Here is a 13640-nt window from a genome sequence, read left to right as displayed (position 1 = left end):
GCCTGATAGCCCGGCTTGAGGCTGGTGGGGGTGGCCTGGTGGTTCTGGGCAGGTCTCCAGGGAGGTTTTCCGCCAGAGGGGAGCTCAGAGAAGAGGGCCTTCCTGTGCCTGGAGGAGTGGATGGGAGGCCTTCCGTGACCTCGGGGGAGCCGAAGATATCACGGGGGCGTGAAGAATGACAGGGACCACGTACTCCTCGTGTGCTGGCTTTAAATGGTTTCTCCTAATAGGCCTTAACATGAGCGTGGGGCGCTTTAGAAACCGGCCTCTGAGACCAAGGGCTGGTCTTGGCACCACCGACGGGAGCACCTTGGGTGGTGCCAGTGTTACCGGAATGCCTACCCTTTGGGGAACCCCACTTAGCCTGATGAGTAGGGTCTTCCGACCACAACGGAAGCTCAAAAGTCTGATTCTGATCTTGGTGTTTCCTGAAAGCTCTTTCCTCTGTGCGTTGTGGGCGTGTCCCGACTCAGCACTCCCCCCCCCCCCCACCCCCGGGGGGGGGGGTGCGCGGGGGCGGCTTCCGGCTGTGGTCAGAGGGGGGAGGGGGGGAACCTTCCCCAGCTGCCCGGGTGCCCCTGGGGGCTGGCAGCAGCAGACACGTGGCTTAGGTCCTGGTCGCTCAGACACCCTTGTAGGCGTGAGCAGTACCTTGAGGGGGGCGGGGGACCACCCCAGAGGCATGGCCCCACCCTCGTGCTGCTGGCGAGCACCTGCTTCTCCAGCTGGTGATCTTGCCTTTCCTTTGTTCTGGTGTCAGGACCCCCTTGACAACAGGTTCCAGGCAGAATCACCTAAGTTGTAAGGAACAGCCCAGCTGGACGGGGGTTCCCGTCATAGTCTCTCCTTCTGGCTCCATCCCTCCTCCTTCTGGTACCCAAGGAGGCCTCTCCCTGCTACCCCACCCCCAGCCCTCCTGGTCATTGGGGTGCATGTGGGGGTGTATTCTAATTATTCTCGTCTTGCTCTGAGGTCAGGTTGCATTTTTATCCCCAAGCAGACAGGCCCCTGACTCTAGCACCCCTAAATGGCCCTGATCAGACCTGTCCAGGGTGCCGGCCCGGCTCCGCCTCGCGTGGGCCTCTGCGCTCTTGTGTGTCTTCTACTCTGACCCTGTTTTTCCAAAGCGCCAGTTGTCTCTTCTCCTCGTGTCGCTCGGCCTGCCCAGCAGCTCCCTGTGGTTCTCTGAAGACTCTGAGGCTTTGGAGGCGGGAACAGTGATGTCTCATCCCCATTCACGTAATGGTCTGACTCGGCCACCCTGCAGGGGCGACAGCTCCCAAAGATGTGCCCGCATCCTGATCCCTAGAACCAGGGACGGTCATCCGAAGAGTTTTTGTAAATGTGATTAAATCAGATATTTTAAAATGAGATGAGATTATCATGGATTGTCCTGACGGCCCTAAATGCAATCCCTGTTGTTCTTAGAAGAAGGAGGCAGAGGCTAGAGTGATGCAGCCTCAAGTCAAGGGAGGCTGGCAGCCCCCGGGAGCTGGAGGAGACAGGGAATGGATTCTCCTCTAGAACTTCCTGAGGGAATGTGGTCCCGCCAAAACCATAATTTCAGTTCAGTGATATGGATTTTGTACCTCTGGCCTCCAGAATATAGAATGTGCATCCACTGTTTTTTGCTACCAAGTCTGTGATAACTTTTTACAGTGGCCATAGGAAGTTAATATAGAGGTTATTTGGAAATGCAGATATCTTTGGGAGAAGACTTTACCACAAAGGCAGGTCTATGAAAGGGGCCACATTTCTAATACTCTCTGCTTTATGTTCTTTAAGCTTTGTTGTCTTTTGTCTTTTTTTTTTTTTTTTTTTTGTCTTTTGGTTTTTTTTTGTTGTTGTTGTTGCTATTTCTTGGGCCGCTCCCGCGGCATATGGAGGTTCCCAGGCTAGGGGTTGAATCGGAGCTGTAGCCACCGGCCTACGCCAGAGCCACAGCAACGCAGGATCCGAGCCGAGTCTGCAACCTACACCACAGCTCACGGCAACGCCGGATCATTAACCCACTGAGCAAGGGCAGGGACCGAACCCGCAACCTCATGGTTCCTAGTCGGATTCGTTAACCACTGTGCCACGACGGGAACTCCGATGTTCTTTAAGCTTTGTTGCCATTGATATTATGCCCTGGCCTGTGCTGAGGGAATATTAGGCACAACTCTTTCTATTGCATGTTGCAGAAATGCCACTCAAATTGGCTTCAGATTAAAAAAGAAATTTATAGGTTGGTGTAACTGAAATAGTCACAGGTTATCAGCTTCAGGCACGGTTTGATCAAGGGGCTTATACAGTGTCAGCAGTCTGATGTCTCTCTTTGCCTCCAACCCCCAATCCTTTCCCTCTGTTCCTCATTAGCCCCTTTTCTTCTGACTGTCCTCTGTTCTCAGGGAGGTTTATCCTGTAGGGTGTCAAATGACCATCAGCAGCTTCAGGCTTGTATTCTATATAATACTGCTTCCTCTCCCCAGTAATTCCAACCAAAGTCCATGGATTGAATCTTTGGGCCACCTGCCCATTCCAGAACTAGTCACTGTGGCCAGGGGGATAGACTGTGCTCCTTGGAGAAGTGAGGGCTACTTGTCCCCACAAACTGGGATGACACAGTTGGGGAAAGGTGTATCCTCAAAGAAAAATCAGGGTGTTCTCACCAGAAGCAGGGGTGTGTGTGACTGTGGGGCAGGCATGCAGATCAGGTAACTGTCACAAGTTGCTTCCAGTCTGGTGGTTCCTGAGGTTGCTAAGATGCCCTTGGAGCCCGGGGTGGTTTCCAAGCCCCCCAGATCACGCACAGTGGTGTCTAGGCCCCAGATCACCCACAGTGTGTTTGGAGATGTCAGCTCATGCCACTGAGGCTTTCCCTCTGCCGCAAGAATCCAAGTGTGAAACCCAAGTATGAAAACCAGACATGGGGCCCCACACGTGGTCACAGGAGATAGAGAAGCTGAACCCAGAGGTCCCAAAAGAGGGGGATCAGGTGAAGTTCTGTGTCCAGTGGCAGCAGCTGCTTGTATTAGAAAATCCCATTATCAAGGCATCTTTGCACTTTGGTTGGCATTTGCATGACTAATGTTGGCTCTAGTGAAAGCCGTGCTTGGGAAATGGGAAAGGGAAGCGGTGCTGGGTGCTCCCGCCACAGTGGGGCTCTCTCTTTAGCAACCGTCTCTGGAGGGAGGTGACTCATGGTGATGACTGAGCAACAGAGGAACTGCTGTGGCCACAGGAACAAAGCACACACACCCCCACCCTTTCTCCGCCCCTTGGAGGTGGGAGCCCTGGGCCCCAGGTCTTGAAAGAGGCATTTCGCCAGGAAAGATGCCCGGCGGTTGAGCTGTGCTAGGTGGTGGTCAGGAAACTGTCACAGGGAGCAGGTTAAAGGAGAGGTGACGCGCTAAGAGTTCCCGAGCCAGAGGCGCAAGTTCAGCCCCCCTCAGTGTCGTGTCTTGTTAACTGTGTGACTTTGGGCTTGTCACCCTGACAGAGCCTCAGGGCCACCTGGGGTCCAGTCCCACCCCGCACTGCCGGGGTGAGCCCTAAATGCATGCACATGCCTGGGCAGGCTGCTAACTCTGTGCACCTCAGTTTCCTCCCCTGTGAAATGGGTATACACATCTCCCTCGCCTTACAGCATTTCCATCGGAAGTTGGAAGTATTGCAAAGGTGAATATGCATTTGATACACGTAAACATACAGGTCCACATGCTATAGTCCAGTCCACCTTAAACATGCTCTGAACGTTTGTGTTATCTTAGAGTTGGGCAACATCATGGAACACAGAGTCTGTTTCATAAATTGTTGACTACCTCATGTCATGGATTGGATGCTATACCGCAAGTAAAAACCAGAGTGGTCGCCTGGGTCCGGTGTGGCTGTACGTTTACCTTTGTGATTGTGACCGTGGGGCTGACCAGGAGCCGTGGCTCCCTGTACGAGGCCGAAAAAAGATCCAAGTTCAAGATACAAAGTCTGGTTCCTACTGAGTGCTTCACGCTTTCTGACCATTGTAAAGTTGAAAAATCCTGAGCAGAGCCAACCTAAGTTGGGGCCCATCTGTCCCCCTGGGACCTTCCTCCAGGGCTGCGGTGGAGAGTGAACGAATGCATATGTGTTAACTGTTGAGAAGATTCAGGCACGTTGTGTCCTGTGAGGTGTTTACCGCTGTGCTTGTAATGATCTGAAAGGGAAGATGATGCGTCACCTGTCCCCAAAGTTGGTGTGGATGTTAGATGATGTGGCCAGTGTCTAGAGCTGCTCCTCATCCTCTCCCCTCATTGGACTTGAGCTCCCCATGGACAAGGTCCTTCTTTCTGGGCTGTTGTGGTTTCTGGGTCCAGAAGGCTGTTTAGAGCATAAAAGATGCGTGGCAAACATTTGCAGGACAGACCGGTGGACACAGTGTGTGCTGTGTAGCTGACATCTCGTGCAGGGGGTCCCCGGGCCCCGCGTATCTCACAAGTTATGTCAGTTTCACTAGAGCCGTCGCTTCCATGCTTTGGGGCAGAGATGGTGGCTTTGGCAGAGAAGGCAGGATACTTGCCACAGAGGAGTTCAATCAGCACTTGGTTGTGCGGAGCAGAGACCAGAAAGCCAGGCTTGTCTGGGCTGTAGGGGACAGGGACCCCTGGGTGTGGGACATGGATACACTCTGGGTGCCCCTGTGCCTCTGCTCATCCTTGGGATGGACGTGGGAGGGAGCAGGGACTTCTTTTGTCAAAAGGACAAAAAGGTGGTGTCAGCAGGTCCTGCCTGCCTGTGCCTGCCAGGGGACGCGCACCAGAAACCACCACCGAGTCACTCTCCAATCCTGCGCCACAGCAGCGACCTGAACTGCTGCAGTGACAACGTGGCTCCTTAACCTGCTGTGCCACAAGAGAACTCCCTCTATTGCCTCCTTTTTTTTTTTTTTTTCTTTCCCCCATTTTAGGGCTGCACCTATGGCTTAAGGACGTTCCCAGGCTAGGGGTCGAATCAGAGCTGCAGTTGCCAGCCTACACTGCATGCAGCTCATGGCAATGCCAGATCCTTAACCCACGGAGCAAGGCCAGGGATTGAACCTGCATCTTCACGGATACCAGTCAGGTTCTTAATCCGCTGAACCACAACGGGAACTCTTGCTTCCTCTTCTTGACCCACTCTGGGGAACCCAGCCAGCAAGGGGCCCACGGGGCGGGGTGGAGGTTGCCGTTGTTGGAGAGCGTCCTTTCTAGGTGGCACCTGGGTACCCAGAGGAGCCAGGGGGCTGGAGGGCATTTGATGTGGGGACCAAGATGTGCAGGGTCATTAGGAGTCCTCATCAGCTGCTCAGCCCTCCTGGCGGCGGCGGCAGCGGCGGGGGGCCAGGGGGAATGGGCATCTGAGCTTGCTAATTCAGGGATTTCTGAGGCCAAACAGCACCCCGACAGCAAAGCAGAATTAGCCGCGTTATCTGAAGTTATTTACCTAAGGAGATTTAAATGATCTGTGTTCACTGCGTTCATGTGTCTTCAGTGGGCAAGATGCATTTTATTTGTTTTTAAAGTCTGCATCTATTTTCTGTGTTATCAAAGAAGAATTATTTGAGGTTGTGGATTAGTCGGTTGGTTCTGGATGCTTCCAGAATCATTGATGGTTCTGGTTCTGGAATAGTTACAGAATCCACTTAAAAAATATTGACCAGAGTGGTAAATATGCCTTCTCGATTGTGAGTCCGAGCTTCTGTGTGACCTCCAGAAGTCCTGTGGTGGGTCTCTCTGTGGAAATGGACTTGAGCCAGGGTCACTGGGAACCAACTAAGTCCTGGTCAGTGTCAGGCTGGACCAGGGTTTCTCAGCCCTGGCACCGTTTGCATTTGGGGATGAATGGTTCTTTGTTGCAGGCAGGAGGTCCTGTGCATTGTAGGACGTTTAGCAGACGCCAGTGGTAGCCAAAATCAGGATTCCCCCCCAACCCCCGCAGGATGTTCAGCTCCTTGTTCCTGGATCCTTAGGTCACATGATGAGGGGGAATTGAGATGGCGGTAAAATTAAGATTGCAAATCCACTGACTTGGAGGTGAGGAATAGCTTAGATGATCCAAGCGGGCTCAGTATGATCACCAGGGTTCTTTTGATAGACGCGGGAGATGGGAGAGACAACCAGAGAGATGACAGAATGAAGAAGACGCGACCCACCACTGCTGGCTTTGAAGATGGGGGAAGGGGCCGGGACCCAAGGGGTGCAGGTGGCTTCTGGAAGCTGAAAATTAAGAGAAGGAAACAGAGTCTTTGCAGGAACCTCCACAAGGAACGTGGTCCTGTGAACACCTTCATTTTAGCCTGGCGAGACCCATTTCTGAACTACAGAACTCTAAGGAATTGGTCTGAAGTTTGTGGTCATTTGTTACAGCGGCAGTAGGGAACTGATACACTCGCATCTCTCCCACCCTCATGTGACAACCAGTAAATGTCTCCAGACGTCGCCAAATGCCCCCTGTGGGGCAGAATCGCCTCCGGTTCAGAAACACTGGCTGTGGGGACCGCCGCGCTCAGAACCTGGGAGAGGAAGAAGTGTCTCTCCTCTGTGATGAGAATGAGGCCAGGAGTGGGTGCACCCAGCGTGGTTGGCTCTGTGCCCCGCATGGTTCTCTCTGGGAGGGAGGAACCAGGGTGTAAAAGAGGGCAGGGGTGGGGGCACAACTGCCCTCCCTGAGTCTCCTGGAGGTGCCACACTGCCATCAATGGCAGTGTGCCTATCCGTATGAAAGTACAAAAGAAGCTGCACCATAAAAGAGAATATAAAAACTCAATAAATGTCACCCAAAGCAGCATTGTTCCCAGGGTCATTGGCAGGCAGGGACAGCATGCTGGTCACCCCTGGCACTCACTGTGGGCACCGTGGGCGGTGGGGAGAGGCCAGAGAGCCCAGCCTGCGCTGGGAGCCACCAAGCCCAGGCTCTGGGCCAAACACACCACCCCAACCCTGATGCTGTAATTCTGTTTATTTTGCCCACTATGAAATCCATGTGGTTCTGATTTCTTTATGATCCGCTATCTCCGTGTGGCTTCAGAGCCAGAATCCACGCGAAGCGGCTTTGAAGTTGTTGTTTGAGGACAAGTGGGACGTGGGGCTTTTCCAGGGTTCCCGGGGGCAACCACCCGGGTCCCGTTTGCTTCGAGCCGCGCTCCAGGAGTTGAGGGTGGGAGGTGGGCTGGCGGGAGCGGGGCCAAGTCAGCAGGGGCAGAGCCTCTGGGGCAAATTTGTGCAGCCCAGGGCCTCTCCCTGCCCATCAGCCTTGGTGGCAAGGACTCTTCACCCAGACCTCCCGTGAAACACCACCTGGTCCCATGTCGGTTGTGGCCTCGGGTCGTCAGATGGAGGTGTGGCTCTTGGCGCCTCCCTGAGGGCCGACCGCTGGCCGTACTTGGGGGCAGAGTACAGGCAGAGGCAGGGCGAGAAGAAGAGAAAAGGGGAGGCCAGTGAACAAGTCGGGTGGAGACATCACTTGCATCCGTGGCTTTGATACAGAACCCCAAACCATTCTGTGATGGGCTGGCCTTAGCTGGATCTACTTGGTGTGTGGAGGCCGGTGGCTCCCAGGTTTCAGCATGCGTCAGAACCACTCACCCAGAGGGCTTGTAACAATAGAGTTTCTGTATCGGGAGGGCTAGCGTGAGACCTACAATCCGTACTCTGGAACACATTCCCAGGTGATGCTGCTGGTGCCAGGTTGAGAACCATTGGTCTAGAACGAGAAGAGGGTCTTTGTAACTGAAAGGGGTCCGAGTAACGAGTGGTTCTCAGAGCTTTACACTTTCTTGGTGAGGACCCCACTTTTAAAAATTGAAGTACAGTTAATTGACAATACTAGTTGCAGGTGTACAACATAGTGATTCAGTGTTTTTGTAGATTATACTCCATTGAAAGTCGACATGAAATAATAGCTGTATTTCCCCGTGCCGCATCCTTGTGGCTCGTGAGGACCCCACCTTTTTTGGCCATGCCCATGGCATGCAGAAGTTCCTGGGTCAGGGATCGCACCTGTGCCACAGCAGTGACAATGCCAGATCCTTAACCCCCTAGGTCACCAGGGAACTCCCAGGTCAGGACCCCGCTTTTGGTCTGGATATGAGGAAACAGCATCGTCATCTGTGATTTTTTTTTTTTTTTCAAGGTGAAAGTAGCATTTGTTTTAATTTTTGTCATATACGGAAATTGACCTTGTTTGGTGTACAGTTCTTTGAATTTTAACACATATTATAGATTTATGTAGTCACCACCTCAACTGGGGTATGGAAGTTTCATCACCCCAAGATCCTTCCTGCCCTTCCTTTTGCATTCACGCCCTCCCTGCCTGACTCCTCACGGGCCATCCATCCCTCTGGTTTTGTCTTTTTGAGAATGTCGTATAAAGGGAATCCTACAGAAGGTAACCTTTTGAGACTGGCTTCTTTTTTTTTTTTTTTTTCTTGTGTCTTTTTAGGGCCCCTCCCGTTGCATATGGAGGTTCCAGGCCAGGGGGCTAATCAGAGCTCTAGCTGCCGGCCTACACCACAGCCACAGCAATGCAGGATTCGAGCTGCGTCTGTGACCTACACTACAGCTCATGGCAACACTGGATCCTTAACCTACTGAGCCAGGCCAGGGATCAAACCCACAACCCCATGGTTCCTAGTCGAATTTGTTTCCACTGCGCCATGACAGGAACTCTGAGACTGGCTTCTTAACATCTATGAGGTGGATCAGGCTGTGGCATATATCAGTTGTGCATTCCTTTGTGTAGGTAAGTGGTATTCCATTGCATGGATGTACCATACATTATTCCTTAGTTGGGGGTTTTTAGGAATAAAGCTGCTGTGAACATTCATGTGTAAGACTTGGTGTGGACAATATTTTCATTTCTCTTGGGTACATACCTAGGAGTGGGATTGCTGGGTCATATGGTAAGTGTATGTTTATAGGAGACTGCCAAATTGCTCTACAGAGTGGCTGTACCATTTTGCATCCCCCCCCAGCAGTGGATGAGATTTCCAGTTGCTCCGTATCCTTGTCAGCACTTGATGTTGTCAGTCATTTAAATCTTATTCATTTGCTTGTTTTTGTCTTTTTAGGGCTGCACCTGCAGCATATGGAGGTTCCCAGGCAAGGGAATCGGAGCCACAGCTGCCGGTATACACCACAGCTACAGCAATGCAGAATCCAAGCCCTGTCTTGAACCTACAGCACAGCTCACAGCAATGCCAGATCTTTAACCCACTGAGCGAGGCCAGGGATCAAACCCGCAACCTCATGGTTCCTAGTTGGATTCGTTTCTGCTGCGTCATAGCGGGAACCCCACGTCAGTCATTTAAATTTTCGGCGTTCTATGGAAAGACAAGCAGATCCTACTGTGTAGCACAGGGCACCATAGCCAATCTCTATATGGAAAGTAATTAAAAAGCAGTGTATATGTAGGTATAACTAAGTCACTTTGCCATACAGCAGAAATTAGCATAACACTGTAAATCAGTACACTTTAATAAAAATAATGATGATGATGATGTTTTAGTCATTCTGGATCATGTCTGATTTTTGTTTTTTGTTTTTTGTTTTTTGTTTTTTTTTTTGTCTTTTTGCTATTTCTTGGGCCGCTCCCGCAGCATGTGGAGGTTCCCAGGCTAGGGGTCCAATCGGAGCTGTAGCCACTGGCCTACGCCAGAGCCACAGCAACGTGGGATCCGAGCCGCGTCTGCAACCTACACCACAGCTCACGGCAACGCCAGATCGTCAACCCACTGAGCAAGGGCAGGAATCGAACCCGCAACCTCATGGTTCCTAGTTGGATTCGTTAACCACTGCGCCACGACGGGAACTCCCATGTCTGATTTTTGAATGTGTAAATGAGTTGCAGAAAGCCTCCCCTGTCTAAGGCGCCTGGCCTCTTGGTGGCTCCTTGAATAACTAGAATCCAGACCTTTTGACAGGAAGGTTCTGAACATCATGAGATGTTCAGATGGCTGTGCTGAACAGGATTGGCAGAGGGTTATTCCACGAGCCAGACTGGGAACCACTAGCTTCCGTGTGTGACTAGAGGCTCCAGCACTCTCTGTGTAGCAGGGTTAAGGCATATGCCCAAGGACTCAGGAAACAAAGTCAAAAAAGGAAGTGAGAAAAAAAATAAAAAAGCATATCCTAGAAAACCAGAAGTGGGAGGCACAAGGCTCCTTCTCCCTGTCTTTGTGCCCCCTTATTTTTAAATTGGGGCTCAGAGAGGGGAAGCAGCCTGCCAAGCATCACTCAGCTCACTGGTGCCTCTCAACTCTTTGCCTGTGGCCCACAGTTGGCAGAAGCCACCTTTGTTTCCAGAAGCTTCCTTGGGAGGAACACTCGGGCCACCGGCTGCTTCCTCTCGGTGCTTGAGGAGTAAAGGTTGTGCGACACGGCATACCTGGTCAAGGACATTGTACTCCCTCAGTGTCTTGGCCTCAGGCCTGCTCTGGGTCGGAGTTGGCTTCAAGACGGAGCTTGTGCAGGGGGCCACGGCCACCGCAGAAACCAGAGCGAGTGACTTCATGGGGAGGAGGTTGACGGAGGACCAGGCCCTTCTCTGGAGGCCGTCCCACCCACCCTCGCGGGGGACGCGGCCCAGCTGCCCTGGAAGGCTGTGGACATGCTTTCCCCATTGCAGAATACTTCTTCTGAATATCATTTGTTGGGTTGCCACGGCAACGTCAAGTCTATTTTAACGCTAACCTGCGTGGCTGCAACTTTCTATATATAAATGCTGCTTTGCACAGTGAATTAGCTGATGCCACGGGGGAAGCAGCGGATGTGGGGACAGTGGCAGAAAATGACTAGCGGGTCAGCTTTGCAAGAGGAGGGACTGTGGGGCTGAGGTGAGTGGGCACCCTGGGCGGTGCTGGTTATCTTCGGGGCAGGTGCTGGGAGCTCATTGGAGCAGGGGGAGAGCGAGGCAGTGGCCACACCTGCCACACCTGCGGGAGGGAGGGAAGCCCTTTCTGGATGGCCTCAAGCTGAGTGGGGTGATTCTTCTGTTTCCCCACGGATCTCCCACCTCCTTCCTTCAGTGCATCTGGGCGACACGGGGACCTGAGGCCTCGGAAAGAGGAGCCAGGGTGGTGCTGCGGTGAGCTGTGTGTGCAAAGTGAGTTTTCATTGCTTCCTTTGACTTCAGTGCTTGGGGCTGGATCTTCGCCTCCTCTGTTTTACCTATTCTTCCTTCCCAAGTGTGGCTCCCTGTTGGGGCCAGATGGCTGATCCTGGTGGTAGTGGAATACCTCGGAGAAGCCCAGAGTACCTCGGGAGTCAGCAGGTTCAGATCCCTCAGCTCTAGATGAGGGAGCAGCCCAGAGAGGTCTGTGCCCTGCAAAATGTCACACAGCTAGCCAGGAAGAGAGCAGGACAGGACCAGGTCCCCAGGGATCTCAGGCACCTCTGCCTTGTGCGGGCACTTATGTCATCGGGGGGTCAGGATGGCAGCGGGTGTACACACCAGACTTAGCAGGGAATGCAGAGAGGGTGGCCCAGTGGGGAGTGCTCCTTTATCGGGTCACAAGTCGGGGGGCATGTAAGGAACACAGAATTATATAACAAGATTAGAAGCCACTGAGGTTTCTGGAAAGAGCTCCAAAGCTGGAATCTGGGAACCTGGATTCAAGTGGATTCACCACTTCCCATGTGACAACTGTGTCCACTTTTCGGAGGCTCAGTTTCCCCACTGATCTTTTGCCCAGCAACCTGGTTAGGGGGTCAGGGTCACAGCTGATGTGAACCCGCAGAAGGCAGCATTTGGGCCCCATGGGGGGGTGACACAGCTGAGGTCAGAGTGCTTTGGAAGCCATTAGGCACTTCCTGCCCCCCTCCCTCCCCAACCGGGCAGAGAGAGGCTGTCACCAGGCCAAGGGCTTCTGTGGAGACTGGGTTTCCGCAGTGCCTTGAAACACAGTACAATTTTTTATTGTCCTTGAGAAAGTCTCATTCCGGCTCCCTCCTCTGTAATATCACACATTCGACAAATAGTTGAAGTGCACTGGATCCAAAGATTCGGACTCTGTTCTTGGAAAGAAAAAGTTTCTGTAGTTATAACCCTGAGTGCCAAACAGTCTGTGGGACTGGGAGCTTGGACATTGGGAACCCTTGGCTCTACCGGGGTGAGCCAAGAAAAGGGGAGCTTTTGTAGGAATTTAGGATGCACAAGGAGGGGGATTTTGCAAAAGAGAATTGGGACCAGGTCATGTTTCTTGAAGCAGGAGTCCTGAGCCACACCGTGCACGTGATCTGTATTAACCAGCATGGAAAATAGAACGGGCAGGCAGCGGAGTGCGTTGCATGTAGAAAAGCAAGCAGTGCTGTGTGAACTTTTGCTTTGCGTGTGTATTGGGTTGTGAGGAAAATGTGCTTTTCACTGTGGGTCAGACTTTCCCAAAAAATGACAACTGCTGGCCTTGAGTGGTGACCCGGCCTTGAGTGGTGACCCAACAAGGTTGAAGTCGCCTGTGGATGGCTGGGGATTTCCTCTCCCGGGAAAAGCTGGGAGGAGGAAGGCAGGGCTCTTGGGGTAGGGATGGGGTGGGGGACCGACCCTATGCCAGCGGCGTTTTGAGAAGCTGGCGTGATGCAGTGTGCAGCTCAGACAGGGACCGGCAGGCTGGTTGGGAAGCATGAGGTCTGGGGGCCAGAGGTGGCAATTTTTCTCCCAGGGCCTGAGATCTGAGGTCGCTGTGGGCAGATTGAGAGGAATGTCTGGGATTCCTTCAGCGCCTGCCCGCTCCTGCTACTCTTGCCCTGGCCCAGAGCCCTGTGGATTTGGAGCCACCACTGCTTTCACAGGGGACAGACCTGGCTGCCCTCCCACCAGGACCCTGCCCTAAGGGTACCGGCTCCTGGCTGTTCAGCATGTGCCATCTCCAGTACGTGGAATCTCTGCTCACTGTGGTGTCTGTGTCACCTCACTTTCCTCCCCAAGGATGCAGCTCTGCCCTCCCCGATGCTGCTGTGCGTGACTCACTTTCTCGGTTCCCTCCAAACGCCTTCTCTGCCTGCCTGTGCAGCTGGTGGTGCGTGCCTCACTCCTTAAGCTGTGTCGGCTTCCTCGCCGCCCCCTTCCCTTCCAAACCTTCTCAGCAGCTGCTGGGGTAGCACTTTTCCATAGACGGAGTGGGACAGACTCTCCAGCCAGCATCCCTTCTGGCCCCGAACCTTGTCTTAGGCTTCCCTTCCAAGAAAAGCCGGACCTGGGCTGGGCGCTCAGCTCTGGGTGAGATGGAGTTGGCCACAAATCTGTAGCCTTTGGGAGGTGTGTCCTGATACCCTGGGAGCTGCCACTTAACTCACCCACCAAGAGATGCTGGGAGTAAGAAGTCTCAGCCAGAGGGTGGTTAATATATGGTAAAAGTGCTAATTATACTCTTAGTCCAGGATGGTGGTGTTCAATTCTTTAAAACAAGGGCACCCTCTCTACAAATGACTGCTTATACCGATACCCAACAATTAAAACCAGGAGTTGCCCACTGGTGGCCAATGGGAAAAGTCAAGTGCACAACGGCAGGGGGGTTTGGTGGTTGTTGTGTTTTCGTTTTTGCCTGTGGTTTCATTTAAAATGTTCTGAGTTGGTTGCCAGCATCTGTAACTCAGCAGATTTCACATTAAAAATTCAGATCCCTCCGGGTTCTCTTGCAAAAATGAGTA

General features: G+C 52.7%; 1 protein-coding gene across 12 annotated transcripts in view; it reads left to right on the top strand.

The window, feature by feature from the left end:
- The window catches only part of GAS7 (growth arrest specific 7), a 221522-nt gene that overhangs the window by 93324 nt on the left and 114558 nt on the right, over positions 1 to 13640 (top strand). For 4 of the 12 annotated variants that reach the window (XM_084986142.1, XM_021067878.2, XM_084986145.1 and 1 more), the window contains exons 1-2: positions 10728 to 10828; positions 11021 to 11097. The exons of 6 other annotated variants lie outside the window; for them this stretch is intronic. The gene's annotated coding sequence lies outside the window, so the exon portion shown is untranslated. Of the gene's footprint in view, positions 1 to 10727; positions 10829 to 11020; positions 11098 to 13640 lie in introns of those variants that run through there. 2 more of the 12 variants (XM_084986140.1, XM_021067877.2) reach the window with 1 other exon arrangement.

The sequence above is a fragment of the Sus scrofa genome, chromosome 12 (genome assembly GCF_054392235.1).
Source record: "Sus scrofa isolate SSC_HxYL_T2T_F1_AM1 chromosome 12, Sscrofa_HxYL_maternal_Yorkshire_Landrace_v2.0, whole genome shotgun sequence".
Taxonomy (NCBI): domain Eukaryota; kingdom Metazoa; phylum Chordata; class Mammalia; order Artiodactyla; family Suidae; genus Sus; species Sus scrofa.
This window is presented reverse-complemented; position numbering and strand designations above follow the sequence as displayed.